This window comes from Acinonyx jubatus, chromosome C1, assembly GCF_027475565.1.
Source record: "Acinonyx jubatus isolate Ajub_Pintada_27869175 chromosome C1, VMU_Ajub_asm_v1.0, whole genome shotgun sequence".
In the NCBI taxonomy this organism is placed as follows: domain Eukaryota; kingdom Metazoa; phylum Chordata; class Mammalia; order Carnivora; family Felidae; genus Acinonyx; species Acinonyx jubatus.
The window spans coordinates 33,125,187-33,142,179 of record NC_069381.1 but is presented as its reverse complement, the minus strand read 5'-3'; the positions used below and the strand labels follow the sequence as shown (position 1 = coordinate 33,142,179).

Here is a 16,993-nt window from a genome sequence, read left to right as displayed (position 1 = left end):
CCAGTGTCACCTATAGTGTAGGGCAAACTGTGCCAAAAGACAAGGACCCGAAATGGAGGCAGGCCTGACCACTTCCCAGCTGTGTGGCTTAGCAGCCATTTCTCTCTCGGAGCTTTTAGTTTCCTTAACTGTAAAATGGAGACAACAATGCCTTCATTGCTTTACTGAATGTGGGGTCTCTCGCAGCTCTACTCTGCCCTCTGAGCCCCTCCCCCTCAGCAACCTCCTCAGCACCAGGGCCCTGTGCACACTATATACCTTCTTACCCTCCCCTCCCTTTATATCTGCCTTTCTACCTGCACTAATATTCTCCAAGGCCAGGAATTGGGTCTCCCCTCCCTCTGCATGCCCTCTATTGTTCAGCATTGCCCAACACATGGGCAAGCACATGGCAATGGAAGTAAATGTTCACTGAATGGTAGTGATGAGTGACAGCATTCTGTTCACCGGACGGCTTTGGTCCTGATGACAGTATTTTAAGTCACAGAGGTTCAGGACTTGAACATATCTTATAAAGGAACTGAATCCCCCATTTGGAAGATGAAGAAATTGAGGTCCAGAATGTGAAAGAGACTGCCAGAGATCACCCATGGAGTGGGTGCTTTGTCATGCTTGGACCTCAACTAAAGTCTCTGCACTCCCAGGGGAGGAGGGCTTTCTCCCTGGCCCCTCCCCAGGTTGTTCTCATCTAGACCCCACCCCCACAGGGCTCAAGCAAGCCAAGACACAGGGAAGCCCAGCCCACGGACCCTTGTCTTCCTCCTTCAGTGATCACCTTCCTCAAGACACCTGAGAGCTATGAGCTTATTGGTTTCTTGAAGGCTGAAGATGCTACACTAAGGAACCTGTGAACTCTTGAGTTTGTACTTCAGGTAAAAGCAGAGTGTTAGAAGTAAGTCCATCGACCCAATCAAAGGAGGGACCCCAATCAAAAGAGGGACGTGGAGACTCGGAGCACAGTAAAGCAAGGCCTTAATCAACCTTCTTGTAAGAGCAGATGTCTGACGAACAGGCACACTTGAGGCAGTTACAGCAGACAATTTATCTCCGAGTATGCAAGTCCCTCCCATGGTTCCTCATTGGCTAAGTACTACAGAGGTTACAGCCTAGTGCCCCACCCCCAACATCGCCTATGCCCATATAAGGCAAAAAGTAGTCTGATTGGAAGAAATGTATATTCCCTGATGTGATGCAGAGACTTTCAGTCCCTCCTCCCTTTGTTCTTTGGCACACACTCCTTACAAAGCCCTCGAAAATAAGCCCGGGAAACGGAGAGTGGAAGAAGAACCAGGAAGTGAAGTGTATAAGGGTTTGGGACTCCACTGTGGAGGGGCGGGGGGTGTTATACATATTTCCAGTAGGTTGTAAACCTAGTGTTAACTAGACAGCACAGCTTTTATTTGGTGTTTCTGAAAATGAATCATCTCCCTTACTATTCACAAGAGGCAGTGATGCTGTGAGTGCAGGCAGAGCTGAAGCCTTAACTGTGGAGTTCCAGCCGAGCCCAGGGCAATGGAATCAGCGTGGCTTGGCTTGGAATCTCGGCTCTGACACTCATTAGCTGGGTGAGTGACTCGGACAAGTTACTTCATCTGTGAGCCTCAGTTTCCTCATCTGTCCAATAGAATACTAATTCCCTGTTAAGATGATTCAATAAAAACATAAACATAAGGGTCTATTCTTGTCTGTTTGTATCCCTTCCTACAAATTCATACGTTGAAGCTTAACCCCCTGTATGGCTATATTTAGGGATGGGGCCTTGAAGGAATTCATTAAGGTTGAATGAGGTCATGAGGGGTCTATCCTGATCGGACAGAATTAGCGTCCTTATAAGAAAAGACACCAGAGAGATTGAGCTCACCCTCTCTCTCTCTCCCTCTCCTTCCCTTCCCCCTATGTACGTGTGGAAGAAAGGCTTTGTGGGGACACAGCAAGAAGGCGGCTGTCTACAAGCCAAGAACAGGGCTCTCCCCAGAGACCAACTACACTGGCACCCTAATCTCAGACTCCCAGCCTCCAGGACTGTGAGAAAATAAATGTCTGTTATTTAAGTTACCCAGTCTGTGGTATTTTATCACGGCAGCCCAAGCTAATGTAGTGTCTAATAAGTAGGAGGGCCATAACTATTCTCTCTCTTGGCTACCTCCAGTTTCCCCTCGACTCCCAGGAGGAATAAGGAAGGCTGCCACTCCATCCCCCGGCTCAGAGGCCATTGGAAGGAGGATAATGAGGTCTGTGGTGAGCTGAAAAAGGTGCCCCAAATGATATCCACATCAAATCCTTGGAACTTATGAGTGTTACCTTATTTATATGGCAAAAGACATGATTAAGCTAAGGATTTTGAGAAGAAGAGCTCCTCCTGAATTGTCCAGGGGGCCCTAAAAGTCATCACAAGTGTCCTTATAAGAAAGAGTCAGAGGGACACAGAGAGGTGAAGACCTGCATTCACGGAAAGGAGAAGGAGATGTGAAGATGGGGGCAGAGCCTGAAGTGATGTGGCCACAAGCCCAGGAACATCTGCAGCCACCAGAAGCTGCAAAGGCAAGGAACAGAGTCTCCGGGGGCGGGGGAGCCCTGCTAATGACTTGCTTTCAGATTTCTGGCCTCCGGAGCCATGAACGAATGTGTTTCTACTGTTTCAAGCTCCCCAGTTTGTGGTAATTATACGACCAGCAGGAAACCAACACAGGTCTATTGGTTCTAGCTCCAACTCAGCCAGCCCCCTGCCTCTGTACTTCTCATCTCCTAGCCAAACCTGGACCTAGACCCCCAGGCACTCACTCACTAAGATCTAGAGCCTGATCCTGGGTAGGGTGGGACACCTAATACCCACAACATAAGCTGAGTCCTAACTGCCACCTGCTCCTTGGCCCTGCCTGCCTCCATTAGACTGTAGTACCAGTTTCTTGCCCCATCAGATCCCATAAGGAGTGGGAGGAGGTGGGCATGTCTGAAGGAGTCAAGTACTGGTTAGTGGGGGAGAGGGGATCTTGGGAAAATCAGGAGGCCTATACTTTCATTTTGCCTCTATATAAATTTGGGCAAGTTCGCTTTAGCTCTCCGGGCCACAGTTCTCTCACCTGTCAGATTCATGGATTGGAGTGCATGCTTTTTCTGGGACTTTTTAGTTCTGATTGTGAATGAGCAAGGAAAGGGGTGGGAGGGTTTGGGAGAGAGGATGAAGATAATGCATGTTAAGCATAAGAATGTTCAGGGGTGCCTGGGTGGCTCAGTTAGTTGGGCATCTGACTTCAGCTCGGGTCATGACCTCCCGGTTTGTGAGTTCAAGCCCCGCATCAGGTGCTGTGCTGACAGAGCACAGCCTGCTTCAGATCCTCTGTCCCCCTTTCTCTGCCCCTCCCCACCCCCACACACATACACACTCTTTCTCTCAAAAAGAAATAAACGTTTAAAAAAGCATTTAAAAAAAGAATGTTCAATCCTATAAATGGGATTTGCATTTCTTTCACGGATTGGGTGACAAGCAGTGTTAAGGTCACTCGAGGTTTAGGAGGAGGTAGGGCCTAGGGTTGGAGGTCTGTATGAGAGGTTTCATTGCATCACAGGACCCACCACGTCACACTCCTTTCAAGGGATCACTCTGTTCCCAGTCCTAATGCCCAAATGGATACACTTGCACCATGGAATTTTGACCCCTTGGACAGAAACAACTGGAAGGAAGAAGGGGGACCTGACTAGAGGGCTGCCAGGCAACCAATGACATGGAGGGAAAAGTTGAGACAGGCCAAACCAGATCGTCACACTTGGGAACTTGAAGTGAGGAACACTGGGAAACATGGTAGGAAAATGGAGGCAAAGGAATTATGGTAGGGAGAAGTCCAGAGATCTGAACCTGTTTAAGCCAGTGGCTAAAAAAGGAAAGGAAAGGAAAGGAGTTAATAGCAGGCAGAATGAAGTGAAGCAAAGTTGGATAATAATTAAGTTGTGGAGTTAGTATTGAGATGTGAATGTAAAAGTCCATTTCCTACTTTTGCTGCTGGTGGTCCTCAAGGTCCCCAGTGTCAGAGGGTGAGATCAGAGACTCGAAATTAGTAAGAACTTGGTTTATTAAAAGTGTACTGCTGGAAAGAGAGAGCAGCATGCTCACCAACCGGGAATTGAGGATTATCACATCAGTTTATGAACACATCAAAATTATAGACTTCTAAGCTACTAACACTGAGTTTAGCAAGGTCACAGGATACAAAGCCAATGTTCTCAATTCAATCAAATTTCTATATACTAGCAATAAGCCACTGGAAACTGAAAGTTTTAAAATGTCTTTTATGGGTGCCTGGGTGGCTCAGTAGGTTAAGTTTCCAACTCTTGGTTTCAGCTCAGGTCACGATCTCACAGTTTCTTGAGTTTGAGCCCTGCGTCAGGCACTGTGGTGACAGCATGGATCCTGCTTGGGATTCTCTCTCTCCCTCTCTCTCCTCCTCCCCAACTCACACTGTCTCTGTCTCTCTCAAAATAAATAATTAAACTTAAAAAATTAAAATAAAACATCTTTTAAAATTGCATCAAGGGGTACCTGGGTGGTTCAGTCGGTAGAGTGACTCTTGATCTCGAGGTTGCGAAATCACGCCCCACACTGGGTATAGAGACACTTAAAAATAAAATCTTAGGGGCTCCTGGGCAGCTCAGTTGATTAAGCACCTAACTTTGGCTCAGGTCATGTCTCACAGTTTGTGAGTTTGAGCCCTGCTGTCAGTGCAGAGCCTGTTTTGTATCCTCTGTCTTTCTCTTTCTGCCCCTCCCCTGCTTGTGCTCTGTCTGTCTCTCTCTCTGTGTCTCTCAAAAATAAATAAATATTTAAAAAACTAAAATAAAGAAATAAAATCTTAAAAATACATACAACTAAAAAATAAAATTGCATCAAAAAATCAAATAGTGATACATTTAACAGAATAAATGCAAGATGTATGTATTAGTTATCTACTGCTGTGTAACAAACTATCCCAAACTTAGTAGCTTAAAACAGGAAACATTTGCTACTGCAGTTTCCATGGATCAGGAATTCAAGAGCAGTTTACCTGCATGGCTCTGGCTCAGTGTCTCTCGTAGGTTGCAACCCAGATGTTGGCCAGAGCTGTGGTCATCTGAAGGCTTGATGTGGCTATTAGCAGGAAACCTCTGTTGCTCATCACATGGAACTCTCCATAGGGCTGCTTACAACATACCAGCTGGCTTCTCCCAGTGTGAATGATCTAAGAGAGAAAGGGCAATCCAATTGGAAAGCCACAGTGTTTTTTTATGACCTAGTCTCCAGAGCCCCACACTGTCACTTCTGCCTTATTGTATCATTTGAACAAGTCAAGCCATCACATCTAGCCCTTACTCAAGGGGAGAATCAGTCTCCAATTTTGAAATGGAGGTATATCAAATAATTTCTGAACATATTTTCAATTTTAATTTTTTATTTTTTTAAGTTTATTTATTTATTTTGAAAGAGAGTGCGCAAGAGTACAGGAGAGGGTCAGAGAGAGAGGAAGAGAGAATCCCAAGTAGGCTTCGCACTGTCAATGCAGAGCCCAATGCAGGGCTCAAACCGATGAACCGTGAGATCATGACCTGAGCTGAAGTCAAGAGTCAGACACTTAACTGACTGAGCCCCCCAGGTGCCCCTGAGCATATTTTTAAAACCACTGCAACCAGTACATTGAAAACAACAAAACGCTGTGAATAAAACTTGGCAAAGATAAAGTATGTTTATAGATGAGAATACCTGTATTGTATTGTATAGATCTTAGACTGATCTATAGATTCAATACAATCTCAATCAAAACACCAGCAAGATGTTTTTGTAGAAATTAACAAGTTGATTCCAAAGTTACAAAAATGTGAAGGTCTTAAGACAACCAAAACAATTTTGTAAAGTAAGAACAAAGTTTCAGTATTATACTACCTGATTTCAAGACTTAATATAAAGCTACAGTAATCAAGACAGTGCAGTATTGATGTAAGGATAGACATAAAAATCAGTGGAATAAACAGAGAGTCCAGAAATAGACCTACAGTTAACGTAGTCAATCCATTTTTTATAAAGGGGCCAAGATAATTCAATGGGGGAAGGATAGATGGCCTTTTCAACAAATGGGGCTAAAACAATTAAGTATCTGCATGCAACAAAATGAATCTCGACCATCACATCAAATGCAAGAATCAACTCAAAATATGTCATAGAAATTGTAAGAATTTATGCTATACAGCTTCTAGAAGAGAATGTAGAAGAAAATAATTTTTTTTGTTGGTTTAGGTCAGTGTTTCTTAACCTGGGAAAGGCTCCCCTCCCCCCACCCCCGAAACATTTGGCAATGTCTGAAGACATTTTTGGTTGTCACAACTGGAGGGGTGATGCTACTAAGTTAGTGGGTAAAGGGCAGGAAAGCTACTAAATATTCTGCGATACACAGACAGCCACCCCCTACAAAGAATTATCTGACCCAGAATAACAATTGTACTGGAATTAAGAAACCCTGAGCTAAGCAAAAGTTTCTTAGATAGGACACAAAAGTCAGAAACCATAAAAGACAATGAAAAACTTCTGCTCTTTAAAAGACATCATTAAAAAGGCAAAGGCAAGGCACAAATGGGTGAAAGCATTTGCAAAACACGTATCAGATAAGGGACTTTTAGCCGGAATACATAAAGAGTTCTGACACTCAAAGTAGGAAGGCAACCAACTATTTTAATGGAAAAAAGATTTGATTAGACACTTCACCAAAGAAGACACATAAACAGCCAAAACGCACACAACGAGATACTCGTATCTTGACATCATTAGTCATCAGAGAAACCCAAACTTAAATCACAATGAAATGCCACTCCATATCCACTAGAATGACTAAAAATTAAAAAATAAAATAGAAAAATTGACCACACCAATGTTAACGAGGATGTGGACAACTATAACTCCCCTATAATGCTGGTGGGAATGAAAAATGGTCCAACTTTGGAAAACAGTCTGGCAGTTCCTTGTAAAATAAATATGCACTTACATTATACCCATGCCATCCCATTCCTACATGTTTGCCCAAGAGATATTTACCGAGAGATATTTATTGAGGGACATATAAGTGAATGTCCATGGCAATTCTGTTCACCATAGCCAAAAGCTGAAGAGAACCCAAATGCCAATTAGCTGGTAAATGGGTTAACCGTCTGTCATATATCCACAGAATGGAATTTACTCAGCATACTACTGCTATTGTGATATATACACAATAATATGGATGAATCTCAAAATCATTATGCTGGCTGACGGAAGCCAGACACAAGAGAATGCATATTAGATGATTCCGTTTATAAGAAATCCTGGAAATTCGCAATTATGATGACAGAAAGCAGATCACTAGTTGCCAGAGGCTGAGAGGAGTGGGAAGGGATTGACTTCAAAGGGTACAGGGAACTTTTAGGGTGATAGAAATGCTTTCTATCTCAATACATATATCGAGGTATAGATATATGTGTATCTATATATATGGGGGCTATGCAACTATACATTTGTCAATCATATTTTACACTAGAAACTGGAGAATTTTATTGCATGTAATTTGTGTCTAAATAAAACCTATTTTTTAAAAATACAGGCTTCTTTTTAGACACAAAGCCACCTCCAAGATTGGCCTTGTGGTCAGAAGTGTAGGAGGGGCCTCAGAGCACCAAGGTAGGACAAATGAAATCTTAGAAGTTTAGCCAAAGGGGAAAGGCACTGAGCACTTTCATGAGCAAAATTTTTTAATTTGAAAGGAGTTCTAATATTATACATTTGAAAGGATTTACTATTTTTGTCCAGTATCATATATATGAGTTACAGTATTTGTCCGGTGGAGATTGCTACTAAAGATCTATAAAGGGGGTGCCTGGGTGGCTCAGTTGGTTAAGCATCTGACTTCGGCTCAGGTTATGATCTCATGGTTCATGAGTTTGAGTCCCGCTTTGGGTGAGCTTGAGCCCCAGGTGAGCCCCACTTCTCTCCCTCTCTCTTTCTGTCCCTTGCTCACTTGCACCCTCTCTCTTTCAAAAAAAAAAAAAAATCTATAAAGGGATCACTGTCCAGAGAACAAATCATTTCAGGATCTCTGTTAGTGAGTGGAGATGATTGATATTTAGACCCTGACATGAAGTTCCACTGATTAGACAGAGGCTGCATCCCTCATCTTTAGGGACCTACCTCCATCTGGACCTCCTGAGGCCCAGCACTATAGGATCTTTGTAAGAATATTCGTTGGGGGCACCTGAGTGTTTCAGTCGGTTAAGCATCCAACTTCAGCTCAGGTCATGATCTTGCAGTTTGTGGGTCCGATCCCCACATCAGATTCTGCACTGCTGGTGTGGAGCCTGCTTGGGATTCTCTCTCTCTTTCTCCCTTTCTCTCTGCCCAATCCCCACTTGCACACTCTCTCTCTCTCAAAATAAGTAAATTAACTTAAAAATTAAAAAAGAATATTCCTGGGATTTCGCTTAGCGCACCATACATACTCTCATACTAATGCCCCTTCGTTCTTTGTTTCTTGCCATTAAAAGCTCTTCGCTAGAAAAGGATCAGAGTTGTAGTTTATGACTAAGGATTGGGTTAAGATTATATTTAGGGTTCTGGTCATGGAAAACCTAACTCCTATTGCTCCTACAAGTGAATCTAACACATAGGGAGAGATTAGTATATGTTGTTCAAATAAATGGATGAATGAAAACTGGTTTAAACAGAAGGAATCTGTTAGTTGGCTTCCGGTGGCTCAAACATCAGCGAGAATGGGGAAGGGGGTGCTCTCTATCTCTCTGCCCTGACCTCTGTCTGCAGTGCCATTCGAAAACTTCCCACCACCCACCACCAGTCTGCCAAGAGCCTCCTTGTGCCTCCCTGCAGTGTTCCATAAAAGGAGGGGTCTCCTGGTAGCACCCATGGAGAAGAGAGGCCGCTTCTCCTTCTCAGGAGTAACAGAAGAAATCTTGCTTTTCACTGGCTCTGATGTGCTTTAGGGCCAAACCTGGACAATGGCTGTGGATATATGGACTGGCTAAAACCAATCAGAACCTGTTCTTGGTGCTGGGGAGTGAGCAACTTCCTGCAAAGAGGGAGAATGGGTGTTTGAACTGTCACAAGGATGTCTAGATTAGAGCTCCCAAAAGGCTCCAGCTTAGACTGAGCAGGAAAAAGGTTGAGTTGTGTTTTTTTAGACCCAGATAAGGAGGAACAAGCATAACACTTTGTGTCTTGCATTCCACTTTTCAGGACTTTCCCTGAGAACCCAAAATTACCTACCTAAAAACTGTTTTTCTTGGTGTTCTTTGCTCAGAGGAGTATAAGACCACATGTAAATATGCAGGGTTGGGGGTGGGGGAACAAATGTTTATGCACATATTGAACTACGGTAGTAAAAACACTGTCTTCATATGGACAAAAATATGGAAAAACTAAATATTATGAGATGTGCTAGGATACTTAATGATATACAAGAGATGGAAAACAATTTAAATGTTTCAACGCTGTTCTCCACAAATATCACAATGTTTGCATAATCATAAGAACAAATCAAACAGAGTTTGGATTAGGTTAGGAGCAAACGCTGGGGCTGGGATTCAGTGAGATGACATTTCCTTGGAGAAGTGATTTAACCTCTCTGAGCTTCAGTTTCCTCAGATGTAAAACAGAGATCATAGTAACAGCGCCACCTCACAAGGCTGTTGTGAGGCTTAAGCGAAAACTCCATTCATATATTTTTTAAGTGTTTATTTATTTATTTTGAGAGAGATAGTGTGAGTGGGGGAGGGGTAAAAAGAGAGGGAGACAGAGAATCCCAAGCAGACTGCGTACCGTTAGTGCAGAGCCTGACATGGGGTTCGATCCCACGAACCATGAAATCATGACCTGAGCTGAAATCAAGAGCCATACGCTTAAACGACTGAGCCACCCAGGCGCCCCAAACTGCATATATTTAGTGGAAGTATTTAGGACACGGAGTTTGGTGCACAGCAACCTTTCGCTGTGCCCTGGTGGTTGGGAGGAAGACACGGTGACGGATGCTGTGTTAGGACCAGCCTGGCTATGACCGCGCATAACTAGCATCAGAGTTTTCAAACACCTTTATTGAGGTATAACCGACGTACAAGAAACAGCACATGCTTAAATGATACAATCTGACAAGTTTTGACACATGTATACGCACTTGAAACTCTCGCCACCACCAAGATAATGCACATTATCTATCACCTCCGAAAGGTCTTCATCCCCTTGGTCATCCTCCTTGTCATCCCTCTGCCACCCTCCATCCCAGATAACCATGGGTCTGCTTTCTGTCAACGCAGATTAGTTTGCATTTCCGAGAATTCCATAAAAATGGAATCACACGCATTATGTATGCTCTCTCTCTTTTCTGGCTTCTTTCATTCAACTGGCTTTGACATTTGTCCATGTTGCTGCATGCATTACTAGCTCATGCTTTTTCGTTGCTGAGTAGTGCCCCATTGTATAATTTGTTTCTTTAGTCACCTGTCAGTGAGTATGTAGATCGTTTCCAGTCTTCGGCTATTACAAATAGAGCTGTTATGGCCTTTTACCTACAAGTCTTTGGGTGAACATACTCTCTCCTCCATGTTGGGTAAATACTTACCAGTGGGACTGCTGGATTGTAATGTAAGTGTCTATATCTTTACAAGAAACTTCCTGGCGGTCAATGTGGCATTCCAACTGCACGCTTTGCGGGTGGAGCCATGCCCGAGTCCATCCTCACCAGAGCTTGGAGCCAGGGGCAGGTCAGACCCCATGCAGACTTCGGTTCCCCAGGATGGGGGCAGATGGTCATTGGACTCAAGATGAGTCTGAGGGGAGCCTCATCTGAAGACGGACGAAGCATGAGCAAGAAAGTAGCCCCAGGTGCCTCCGCAGCCCATCTTCACAGGTAGCCATAGAAGGGAAGTGGTTCATGACATAAAGGAACTGGAGGCAGGAGTCCTCTGCTCTTTGCCTTGTAGCCTCTTCCTTCAGGACCAGGGCTCTGACACCCTGCCTGGCTCCTGGGAACTCTTTTCCGGGGCTGGATTTTGCCCTGATTTCTGCATGCAGGCTAGAGTCCTGCTGTGGCCCTCCCAAGTCTCTAGACCCAGACCCAGCTGCATCTGCTGACCTTGAGCCTACCCCAGCCCAAAGGCCAAGAGTTCCTAGAGCTCCTGCCTGCCTCAGCCTGTCTTTGACCTCAAGCCCTGAAAACGCCCAGTCGCCCTGATGGGGCCAGCTCTGCAGCCTGTCTGCCCCACGCTGACCTCGGTTCTTATGCCCAGAGGTGCTCACACCTGCTGAGCCACCCACCTGCCCTGCCCTAGTTAGGCCTTGGCTTCTCCCACCTGGACTATGTCTCGTCCTCTCCTGGCTGCTCTGCCTGGCCTTTCCTGCTCCAGCCCATTCCCTCCAAACCAGCTGCCACACGTTGTCATTCTAAGACACAAATCTGACCATGTCCCTCCCCAGCTCACAATCCTCCAATGGCTCCCCATTGCCTATGGTGGAAAGTTCTAGTTCCTTAGCCCAGCATTCAAGGCCCTCCATGGACCACCCCTCTGACCTCTCCAGGCTCCACTCCCTCTGTCCCTTGAGCCTTCCTTGTGCTCTAGCCATTGCAAACCATCTTTCACTGCCTTGATGCTTGCTGTTCCCACCGTATGCTACACTCTCTTTAAGTTCCTGTTCCTTCACCAAGAATCAGCCTTCCTTTGGTTCCTCCCTGGGTTTTTGGCACCCTGAACAAAACTCCATGTGGCAATAGTCACATTGTATTACCGTTGTCCCATTGTTGTTTGTTTACCCACTCAGCTGGCAATTCCACGAGAGGCTCTCATCTGCCTACAGCTTCATCCTGTGTCTGGCACGTGGCACCTATATGTTGAATGAATGAGGGAAGAAATGAATGAATGGCAGAGTGAGTGAGTGGGACAGTGACATCGTAGCACCCACACTGGTGACAGCTTGGGTGGGGTTGGAGCAGGCAAGGGATTGTGATGAACCAGAAGGACTGAATAAAGGCACGAAGACACAAGGAGATGGCTCTGGCGGGGGGCAAGGAAGTTGTTGCAACAAGGTTCTCCCCCCATCTCTCTGCGTGGGTCCATCCTGTACCCAGGCTGCGTGCTCTGAAATCCTCAGAATCCCTGTCATTTCCTCGTGTTTGTTATTTCTGCTACCCCTGTGAGGAAATGCTCCTTGACCCTGCCCTTGAGAAGAGTTGCTCAGGACTTACCGAAGGCTGTTGGCTTCTTTGTGGGCTGGGGGGTGAGGTAGAGGCTGCACAGCTCACCCCTCCCCTCGGCACCAGGAACTGCCTGGCAGAGGCACCATGGGGAGTCTGAGAGCTGGGCAGGCAAGGCCTGAGCCATCTGGGAGAGGAGGTGGGGCCTGTGGGAGAGAAGAATCAGGAAGCCACGGAGTCTGGAGGCTGGGCCACTGGGCGCTGCTGCTGTCTCTGTCTGAGCCCCCCGGGTGGGTTTCCTGTCCCAGTTCTCTTGTACTTAGCCACATTTCTGATGACGAAGCACACCATGCTCCGCCAGCTAAGGGAGCCGGGGCTGATGGAAAGTTCTGTAGGGGGAACGCAGAGTGTCTGCTTTATTCACCACTGTACCTCCAGGACCCAAAACCTTGCCTGGCACATGTGAGGGAGCTCAAGAACTGTGTCTGGTGAACGGACAGATGGATGAATGGACAGAGGGAAAGAAAGTTGTCCTGCTTGGGGCCAGGGGAGTAGCATCTCCGGGGTCTATCCCTGGTGGCAAATGTGGCCATCAGAATGTGGGACTCTCTTGGAGAGGGGGAGGGGGTGAGGAGTCTAAGTCAGGGATTGCTTGTATTACCTCCCCACCTTCTCAAGATCTCTGCTCAGATCTTAGAGGTCTGGGATTGGTATTTCAGTGAGGCCTATCCCTGCTTAGAGATAGCCTCCTCCGCAGAGCAGGGGGTTCTCATACCTGGTTGGGCACCAGAATTTCCTAGGGAGCCTTAACCACAGTGATTCCTAGGTCCTACCTGACACCTACTACTCAGCATATTGCTGGGTGGAACCACCAAAATCTGTGTTTTTCTAAAGTATTCTGGGTGATTCTGCCACATGGACGACAGGCATAGGAACTAATGAAACGGCTCTGTGGTTCCCAGACACGCTCAGGCTCTCTCACCGCTGAGCCCTTCCTCAAATTCATCTCTCTACCTGCCCCCTCCTCTACCTGGGTAACTTCTGTACATCCTTTCACGCCCAGAAAGCGCCACTTCCCCAGGAAGCCTTCCACACCCTTCTCCTACCCAGCCAGGCAGAACTTTTATCTCCTTCCTGTGAATTTCACAACACCTGTCACTCTGCTCGGTAATTATCTAATAAAGCCTGCGCCAGTTTGCACCAGCAGCCTTGGTAAATCCTTCCAAACATCCTTGGAGGTAAATGATGATCATGATGATGATGACAGCGGAAGCAAAGACTGATTAGGGGAAAAGCCTGCTTGAAGGCATTAAATCCTCACAACAGCCAGGTGAGGGGGGTACTATTACTAGCAGGCCCATCATACAGATGAGGAAACTGAGACCCAGAGAGGCAAATGCCCTTGCCCTGGGTCACCCTGGAAGTGGCAGAGCCGGGATCTACCCCAGGCACTGCTCCAGATCACGCCAGATTGCACAGTCTTACCCACCACACTTCAGCCCTTTTACAAATAAGGACTGAGTCTCAGGGAAATATTGCCCCCAAACTCACCACTTTTTTTTTTATATATATATATAGTAACTTTTTTCCAAACTCCCCATTTCCATAAGTAGCACACACATTATTTACACCCAGGAGCCCTGATTCCCGAGCTCCACACTCCCACATGGTCCCTTTTTAAACATGTTGGTAAGGAATCCATAGGCCAAGCCCCATTCTAGGCTCCCTTTCTCATCCCATGACCCCCCCCAGAGACCAGCCCTCTCCTCTTTCTGGCCTGGCCTGCCCTCTAAGCTCATTCCCATTCATCCTGCCCCACCTTGAGTTCCCTGGAAGGAACACCCAGCCCTGGCTGAGTCCACTTCAGCTGGCAGGCTGAAGTCCGTTCATTGCTGGCAAGTTTTTCTCCATTACTTCCCCATACAGCAATCTGGACTGAGTAGGCTGAGTCTGTAGAGGAAACAAGCCTCCTCCTCTCCCTGGGCCTCAGTTTCTCCATCTGTAAGGCAAACAGTGGTTGCCTTCCAGGGCTGAGAAGAGGCTCTGGTGATCAGAGGACAAGATGCTTTGCAAATACTCATGGTGGTCCAGCCCCAAGTACCTCACTCCAGTGAGCATGCAACTCAGCACTGTTGCCCTGGCAGGTCCCTGAACTTCCCTGTGCCCCAGCACCCCATCCAATGAATGGGATCACAAGAAGACCTTTGCACAGAATCACCATGGGAATTGAACGCGGAAAGGCAGTAGGTACATATAAAGGGCGCCTAACACAGGCGTAATACCTCCCTAGGTAAATGGTAGCAGTTACTAAGTGAAGGTCCCTGCCTCCTTCTGAGGGAAGAGTGGAACAAAGTAGAATCATAGCTGTGAAGTCAAGCACCCTTTTGGAGAACTCCAGCAGTAAACTTGGCTCTCCGTGGTGGGTCCCCAGCCCAGCCATCCTACCCACTGAGAATGCTCTACTGGTACAGCTGGGTGACAGCAGGGTTTTAAAATCACACTCGTGTTTCCAGTTCTGCTATTTATTAGCTGCACGATTGGGGGCAAGTTATTTCCCTTCTCTGGGCCTCATTTTGCCACATCTGTAAAGTGGGCAGGACACTCCCAACCTTGGAGGATCCCGTGAAAGTTACAGGTATCAGGCAAGAGAAAGAACATAATCCTTAAAGCTCTATTACCCCCACATTCTAGATGAAGATTCTAGATGAAGAAACTGAGGCTCAGAAAGGCTCCATTGCTTGCTGGCTCGAGTCCAGGACCCTTGCTACCACACAGGAAGGTGTCCCCCAGTTCATGAGTTTTTGAGGCCATGAGGAATGGCTCTGGCTGTTCAAGGCCAAGGACGCAGGGTCCCGCTTTATATGCCTCTCCTTACAACTCTCATTACTCATAGCCAGCCAGGTCCAGACCTAACTATCAGGCCCTCCAGAGTGGGTCAGAGGGGAAAGAGCCAGACCCAAGATGGGTGTGGCAGCATGGCAGGTGAGGCCATGTGCCCTGTGACTACCGGAAGACCCGCAGACACCAGACCGGAAAGCAGAGCACTTGTCCCGATCGACCGCACAGCGGGGACACAGTGACCTCATCTCCACTGTCAGGAGCTCAGCTGTCAGCACTGTGTTCCTTTTTACAGCCTGAGTCAGCGGACAGAGACACATTGCATCGCACTGGCTTTGTGTCCACTGATTTTAGACACAAAAGGGCCTAAAGGGACACTTCTGAGTAAATGACAAGAACTCTCCTTAAGCCTCTGGGTGAGGCAACTTTTAATTTTCTCTCTTCTGAAGACGATGAGATACTATTTTTCACCAATCCAATGGACAAAGACAAAAAAGACAGACCACACCCAGTATTGGCAGAGGACTGTGAGAAGGGCAGGTCCCTTTACACTGGTAGAAGTGCAATGCATACCATGTTTTTGATGGGTGACTTGGCAACGCTTTAAAAATTCCTGTCCTTTGACCTCATAATCCCTCTCTTGAAAGGATTCATACCTAGTTCTTGGTACAAGTTGGTCTTCATAGAGTTGTTTAGAACTGCCCTAAAATGAAAGCCACCTAAACATTTATCAATGGGAGATTGGTTAAACCAATGATAGTCTATCAGTCAACCATTAAAAGTCAAGCTGGGAAGAATATTCACTTACTGAGAAAGTGCTCCTTATAGATTAGACCACAAAGCAAATTATATTCAGAACAATTTGCATTGATACGAGCAGGCTTGATACGTTTTCCCACATTGGGGTTTGCCCACTTGGAATACTCCCTGTTAGCCCCAGACACAAGGTTGTAAGGAAGCCCAGGCTACTGGAGACAGAGGAGAGTGTGACACCACGTGCAGAGACCGGCCCGCACCAAGTATCCCACTGAATGCACCTGCATGAGGAAATTCAGCTGCACTACAGGGAGCAGAATTGCTGAATCCACAAAATCAGGAGAAATCACATATCATTGCCATTTAAAGCCACTCAGCTTAGAGTGGCTTAGATAGTGGAAGCACCCCAGTGTTTTCATTTCCTAGATTTTTGAAATGTATGTAGACCCGTAGAAAAGAGCACCTGTGACCGAGCACCCAGCTCCCATGTGTGCCACCTGACAGAAGAGCCTTGGCTGAGCCCAGTTATTGAGTATCTACCACTGGCCCATCACTGCGTGGCTTTCGCAAACACCATCATGTATGAGATGGTTAGTAAATATTTATGGAATAAGTGAATAAATGTCTTAGCACACACTGCAGCCCTGTGAAGTAAGAGCACCTTCATTATGACTCAACTGATATTCATTCTTTAGGGAAAAAAATCAGAAAAATGCAGATATTACAAAAGAAGAAAATAAAAATTACCCCTAAGTCTACTACTCGTCATTTCAATTAATATTTAGCCTACATTTGTGTATAGAGATTCATTTACATTACATATGATATTTACTTTTAAAAATGGCATAAACATGCTTGTTCTGTAACCTGTTTTGTTCATCCAAAAAAACCCTCTTGACTTTCTTTCCATGTCAATGACGGTATATGTCCATTAAACAACATTTTTAAAAAAAATTTTTTTAATGTTTATTTATTTTTTTGAGACAGAGAGAGACAGAGCATGAACAGGGGAGGGGCAGAGAGAGAGGGAGACACAGAATCTGAAACAGGCTCCAGGCTCTGAGCTGTCAGCACAGAGCCCGACACGGGGCTCGAATCCACGGACCGTGAGATCGTGACCTGAGCCGAAGTCGGACGCTTAACCGACTGAGCCACCCAGGCGCCCCTAAACAACATTTTTAATGGGTGCACATATTTGCCTGTGTGCCTCCATCAGG

At 46.1% G+C, this 16,993-nt stretch overlaps 1 long non-coding RNA gene across 2 annotated transcripts in view; it reads right to left on the bottom strand.

Moving 5' to 3' along the window:
• Positions 1 to 16,993, bottom strand: part of LOC113599396 (uncharacterized) — an 84,431-nt gene that overhangs the window by 58,172 nt on the left and 9,266 nt on the right. Inside the window, exon 2 of one of the 2 annotated variants that reach the window (XR_003420231.2) lies at positions 5,037 to 5,210. This is a non-coding gene — a long non-coding RNA (uncharacterized LOC113599396). Of the gene's footprint in view, positions 1 to 5,036; positions 5,211 to 9,861; positions 11,873 to 16,993 lie in introns of those variants that run through there. The other variant, XR_008294385.1, reaches the window with a different exon arrangement.